Genomic DNA, 6,767 nt, shown 5'->3' with positions numbered 1-6,767 from the left:
AGATGTAGCGTCATGTGCAGATGTAGCGTCGTGTGCAGACCCTGTGCAGATGTAGCGTCGTGTGCAGATGTAGCGTCGTGTGCAGACACTGTGCAAATGTAGCGTCATGTGCAGATGTAGCGTCGTGTGCAGACACTGTGCAGATGTAGCGTCATGTGCAGATGTAGCGTCGTGTGCAGACACTGTGCAGATGTAGCGTCGAGTGCAGACACTAAGCAGGCGTAGCGTCGTGTGCAGACACGTGTCATGTGCAGATGTAGCGTCGTGTGCAGACACTGTGCAGATGTAGCGTCGTGTGCAGATGTAGCGCCGTGTGCAGATGTAGCGTCGTGTGCAGACACTGTGCAGATGTAGCGTCATGTGCAGACACTGTGCAGATGTAGCGTCATGTGCTGATATGACTTCATGTGCAAACAATGTGCTGACGTAGAGATGTGCAGACACAACACAATGTGCAGACAAAATGTACACATCCCGCCATGTGCAGACTTACCCCGCCATGTGCTGACGTCACCACTCTGCTAGTCACGTAACATTCAAAGCCGCGATCAAATGGTGTGGGTAACTTGCCCTAGACTTTCAATAACATCGCTGATAGATATTTTTTTGAAATATTAGATATTTTTCTTAGATAGTCTATGTCGTTATTCACTAGATACTAGTTTTTAACATTGTGAAGCCCGATGAAGTGGAAGCACTTGCCATTGTCTATATTCAAGCGAGTGCCTATCTGAGAGAAGGGACTACTAAAACAAAATTGCCTATCGTTCAGCGACTCTTCAGCGATAGCAAGGCTTTAAAAAAACAGCGCAGCCAGAACTATTGCCGATTTCACAGTTGCCATAGGCTGGTTTAGTTTAAATGCTGAATGGTGATTGGCTCGTGTGTTTAAGATATCGCAATTATTTTGGAGCATGTGGCCCCCAGTCAGTAAAGGGTATGGGGGCGGGCACGCTGTGAGTTGGTACCCACATGACACTAGAGTGCCCAGTCGACCGCTAACCTCCGCGAGGACAACACGCGCCGCCAGCCGAGCTCGTGTTCGCATCTGGCTACGCGTGTCTCAGCTGCATTGTTCCGCCGCTCATTTGTATTCCGGCGAGTTAAAGTTCGTACAGAGACTCATATTCTACATTCCAACCCTTGCGATATATTGTTCAAGAAGTGGTTACAAAGTCACTGAGACTCATAAGAAGGCACTTTTGTATGCTGCATGCTATATTCCAGGTGGTGTATTCAGTTAGAAACGGTCACGTTCCAGACACCGTAATTGAAACTCCTTTTGTTCGCGTTACTTCGTAGTGTTTACAACCCATTGATATTATCTGTCCGGCACTTTCTTAATAATCCGGCACATAATTTAGCCGTACAAAACTATATAAAATAATTTTGCATAAACACACGACTGCAGTGTCTTAAGGTCCCCACAGGTGTCGTTCATGCGGCTTAGAAGCAGATTCGCTGTACGCTTCAGAAGCTTCCTATTACAAGCTTCTACTATTTACAAGCCTCCCAAAAGAAGAAGAATTAGATATAAGAGTATACCTCTAGCTCTGATAAATCTTTAGAGAATACAAGTCAAGAGATTAAGTCAGCTTTATCACAAAGTTCATTTCAAAAGTGGATCTCATGCGGGCATTGAAACAACAGTTGGACTGAGAATTTCCGACCTCCGTTGTACTCCTCAAGTTCGATCTCATTTTTGGAGGATAAAATATTCCAAGTTAACTAGTGTTCCTAGCTAAAAAGTTTGGTGTTTGATTCTTATTGACAGTCACTTAACTCTTCTGAAACTCAAACCGCGAAGTTGCGCAGTTGCAGACGCACTCCACAGGAGGGTGTCACCAGCCAGTCCCAGGTTGCGCGCGTGTCTCCCGAATTCATGGATGCCGTGTGCGAGCGAGTGCGTCTCGTAGCCGTGTCATGCCGCGATGACGATCACTGCGTGCCTGACGTGGACTTCTTCACCATGAGCCATTTCGACATCATCATGTCGGAGGCAGCAACAAGCAGCGGCGGCGGTGGTTCTACCCAAATATGCAAAATTAAGCAATCTAATTTGCAATTACAGAATTAGGGATGAAGTTTTTTAAAGATTCCTTAAAGCTAAGTTGTTTTCATTTTTTACTCAATTTGTTAAGCCAGCATAGCGACCTCGGGCAGAATCTGGTACCTCAATACTACTCAGACTATATATATTAAATTCTTCATGAATAACGGTAAAATAAGTGGCATCATTTGTTCTAGCAAAGACTTTACATGAGATACCTACATTTTACAACAATTTTCTGAATGCTTTCAGCTCAATGCTAATATTTTACTTGTTCCTGGCAAAGTATGTTGACCAAAAATAATTTTGCTAATATTATACTGCTAAATCTAGAGTTTTATAAACGGCTGGCTTTGTCTTGTTTACATGTCGATTGGCCTACGCGCTTAAGAAACAATATATTAATTCCGTCAGTGGAATCAAAGATCATTTACCTGCCTTTTAAGTACCTAATCAACGAACAGAAAAATGCACGTAGGTTAATATTTTGATTAATTTAATTAAATTTATTATCAAAATCCTAAATGCATTTCTTTGTTGATTTAAAGTACGAAAAAGTAGGAGTGGACAACATACAAAGTAATTTATTATTTACTAGGTCAACTTGGTCCAGGCAAGACGGTCATGACAACGTCGTCAGCGCATCGTATTTATTTAATTGTGATTGAATGAAAAATTGCTGATTAGATAATCTACATAATGAGTACCTTTTAAATGCCACCTGAGTCAATTTGATGTAGTAAATCAACATTAGAGAAGCACTCTCCATGGGAAACAATGTCTTGAGCAAAACACTCGATTTCCTCAGACAAGCACAAGCGGAAAAAAATGTACACATAAACCTCACTGGTCATTATCTTGTAGAGAATCGGCCATGGGCACGAAAACATTAACCAGGATGATATAGTTTTCACCCGTAGCCAAAAAACGACGTTTACTAGAGTTCTCTGAATATTTTGAAACCTCGAGATTTATGTGTTGCCCAGAAATCTCGATTCGCTCGCTTAAACTTCCTATCAAATCGATTCGCGTGCGGGACAAATAATTATTATACTTTGCCAATTTTTTCTATATTTTCATTTAGTTATTGCAGAGGTATTGCGCAATGAACTTGCTTGTACTCAATGTTACTCACCCTCACACAGTCATCCATTCCCTCACACGCACGGATTGGTAGCTGTGACGCGTTGAAGTCTCCTTCCTGGTTGGCGGGAAGTGCGATTTTTCTTTTTTTTACCGCAACATTCCTATAATGGCAATATTATACTGAGCATTAGGCTTTACTTGGACCGCAACATTCTTATAATGGGAAGATGATCCTGCCGCTCTTCTATAAATGTTGTTATCCATTACGTTGGTGAACGGCTTGCTGAGAGCTAATTAGAACAAGAAAAATATTTTATTTTTGCCTGCACAAAGTTAATAACAATTTTATGAGTAGAACTGAGTTGTTGATTGTGTTGCATAGCATGACTCCAGCGGCGAGGCTCATTTCTTGGCAACGATGCAGTTTCTGCCCAATACTTTTCCAGGAACTGCATTTGAAACATATTAGAGGGAAATCTAGGAGCACTTAATAAATAGTAACAATTATTACTGTTGGAGGAATTATTGTATCCGACACGGGCCGTAAAGCCATGGAACAGCTCTTGACGTAAAACTTGAAACAATCTTGTACATTTCATTCTATTATGTCCGTTAACGTTGACAGAAAATTGTACAGTCCTGACAAAACTTATATAGATCAGGGGGCAGTACCATCACAACTCGCTTAAGCACACGTTGTGGCCGACTCCTTAATTGTCTGTGATTGGGTGGATTTATATTGGAAAATCAATGATGGGCTGCCGGAGTTGCAAACTCATAACTTTTTCAAAAGTTCGGCTGCTAAATATCTTCGGCAGACTCACAATCTCGACTAAGCATTTCCAACTCTCATTCAGAAGTCCATGTACTTGTGTTTGTACTTTAACAGAAAAGTTAAAGTTGAGCTACTTGTCGCTTAAGCAAAAAGTAACGCAAAGTAAATGAAGGACTGCTAAATTGAGATTGCAACAAAAGTTACTTCAACCATCGAGCCATAATTAATAACCTCACCAACAGCAGGTTGTGACGTTATTTTCATTCCTAAAACCTGCATCTGCTATTCATTATCCCTATACATTTCCCCGCTAAAATTAGCGATGCTTTATTCAGAAAATATCTCACCGACCGATTATATTCGCAATTTTATTTAACGAGCATATATTACACTGAAAGGAGATTTTTCTTAGGGCCAACCTGTCGCTTTATAGAGTTAGGTGAATGTAGATAATTTGTATAAAACATTTCCGGAACTTGCGCTCAAACCTGCAGCAAAGTCATGATAAAATACAGCTCAGGAAATACTCTCCGCTATTCCCCCACCGACCTGAATTCAATGGAGCCCCTGATATTGTACCGCTAGCTTTCCATTTAAGTTTTAAAAATATGTCTAAAATAACTGGTCTTTTAAGCTACATAAACAGCGTCTGAAGATTATTCTCAAAACAAGAACCCATTTAAATTTCGGTATTCAACGGCCTTGAATCCACGCATCAGTGAATTCTGGCCGTTTGTATTATCTGGGCAGGTAAAAAATATGTATGTGACTTGCAAGAATTGGGTTGTAAGAACACGTGGGGTCAGAATTGACGTAGCGGGGAAACTTACATGCAAGTTTTATTTCAAGTCTCTTCTACCGCGCCGTATGTCACTCTCCGGGAACATAATTTTAACTTAAATTGTACGTGAACTATTCAGGGTAGCAACCTGAGGACGTTTGTACGCAACAGAGAACATTTTAAAGTTGTACGTGGCGGCAACCATCAGTGCAAGTCATTTTGCGCTCACTAGAGCCTATCCTTTTTGGGAAGTAGGCGCGTGACAATATTGCTCCGGTTACTCGTGTCAGGCGGTAGAGGGTTAAGTCTTGTCACTACAAGACTAAAACGCAATATGTGCAAAACTCCGTATGCTTAATTTACGTCGGAGCCAAGATAATGAATTTCCACCATGCGATCTGTAACGTAAAGAACCGACATTTTCCCGCATAAAATTCAAGCCAGCAAGAAAATTTTCCCGTGACTTGTTCAAAGTATATAATAAACGCGTCTTTTGGAAGCAATGCGTCTTGGTTACAGCATCGAAAGCTTAATTACGATTTCAGTGATGAGTTCAATACTTAACTGTATAATTTCAGGTGCGCTATCTGATCGGAACAATCGGATTTTTTTTCCATTCCAAAGACAATTCGAGTGAACTCAGCTTCTACAACATCGGAAGTTAAATTTACGATCTAAAGATAAATCAAAATAAACATAATTACCATTAACATTCATTGCAAGAATAAAATCGTAGAGTTTTAAGACAGAATTAGGAGTTCTGTTCATAGTGGATTCTTGGTTCAGATCTCCTAGAGTTTCTCGACATCTCCTTGGCAGTTCCATTCAAGCTTACGGAAAGACTTGACTCGTGTGTTGGCGCAGAGGGAAGGCCAGGAGCCCGTTTGGAGGTGCTCAGGTACGGGCAAAAGCTGTAGATTTATTAGCAGTTGTTCAGTGAGCGCATCTGCTGCATACTAAAGAGTCCAGCACCTCACTGGTGCTCACATGGGGTTGTGGACCTCACTTGGTCGGCTGCGTGCGGTCCTAGAACGTGGCTTGCGACCTCAAGAAAACAAAAACAACTCGTAGAAATAGGGTGAACATCGCGGCGTATTAATTACAGAAGATCTAGAAACTAAAATACTATTAGAGCCTCACTGATGGTACGTAGTGATAGAACTTAACCTGATGGACCAACTGCATACATAATTAGTGAGCAAAAGTCTCAAAGATTCATTAGATTTAGGATGAACAACGTAGAATATTTCTTCAATGAAGTCTTCAATGTAGAATATTGGTAAATCAAAGACCATTAGATCCTCAATGTGTCTGCGTTGGAATGGAATTTAACCTTATGATTCAACCGGATATTTAGCGAACAAAGCTTGTACATTCTAATCTGGCATTAAACTAAACAACATGTTTTCTCCGAGAGTTAGATGGCCATAACATAAATTTCGTATGATCTAATGCAGAATTTCTCCTTCAACAATCTGCAAGCTTCAGCTTTAAAGAACGAAGTTATGCAAGTTCCAGTTCAACAGCAGATCACAGCTTGAAATTCACAAAGTTACAACACTTGCAGCAAACTTGCAGGTTACAGCGTGAAGGCCACCGTCATACAGCAGTTTACTGCGACCTTGGAGCTCAGCTTGGGAACTGTGACTGAGTGGCTGGGGATGTAGGAGGGACTGAAGGATACAGTAGACAGGCTGTCTGCTTTGCTGCCTTTGGTGGAGGGCACAGGGTTGGGGATGTAGGAGGAACTGGAGGATACAGTAGACAGGCTGTCTCCTTTGCTGCCTTTGGTGGAGGGCACAGGGTTGGGGATGTAGGAGTGGAGGGCACAAGGTTGGGGATGTAGGAGGGACTGAAGGATACAGTAGACAGGCTGTCTCCTTTGCTGCCTTTGGTGGAGGGCACAAGGTTGGGGATGTAGGAGGGGACTGAAGGATACAGTAGACAGGCTGTCTCCTTTGCTGTCTTTGGCGGAGGGCACAAGGTTGGGGATGTAGGAGGAACTGAGGGATACAGTAGACAGGCTGTCTCCTTAACTGACTTATTGGTACACACAGGCTATTCCAATGCACACA

The sequence above is a fragment of the Hyalella azteca genome, unplaced genomic scaffold, assembly GCF_000764305.2.
Source record: "Hyalella azteca isolate HAZT.00-mixed unplaced genomic scaffold, Hazt_2.0.2 contig14329, whole genome shotgun sequence".
Classification (NCBI taxonomy): domain Eukaryota; kingdom Metazoa; phylum Arthropoda; class Malacostraca; order Amphipoda; family Hyalellidae; genus Hyalella; species Hyalella azteca.
This window is presented reverse-complemented; position numbering follows the sequence as displayed.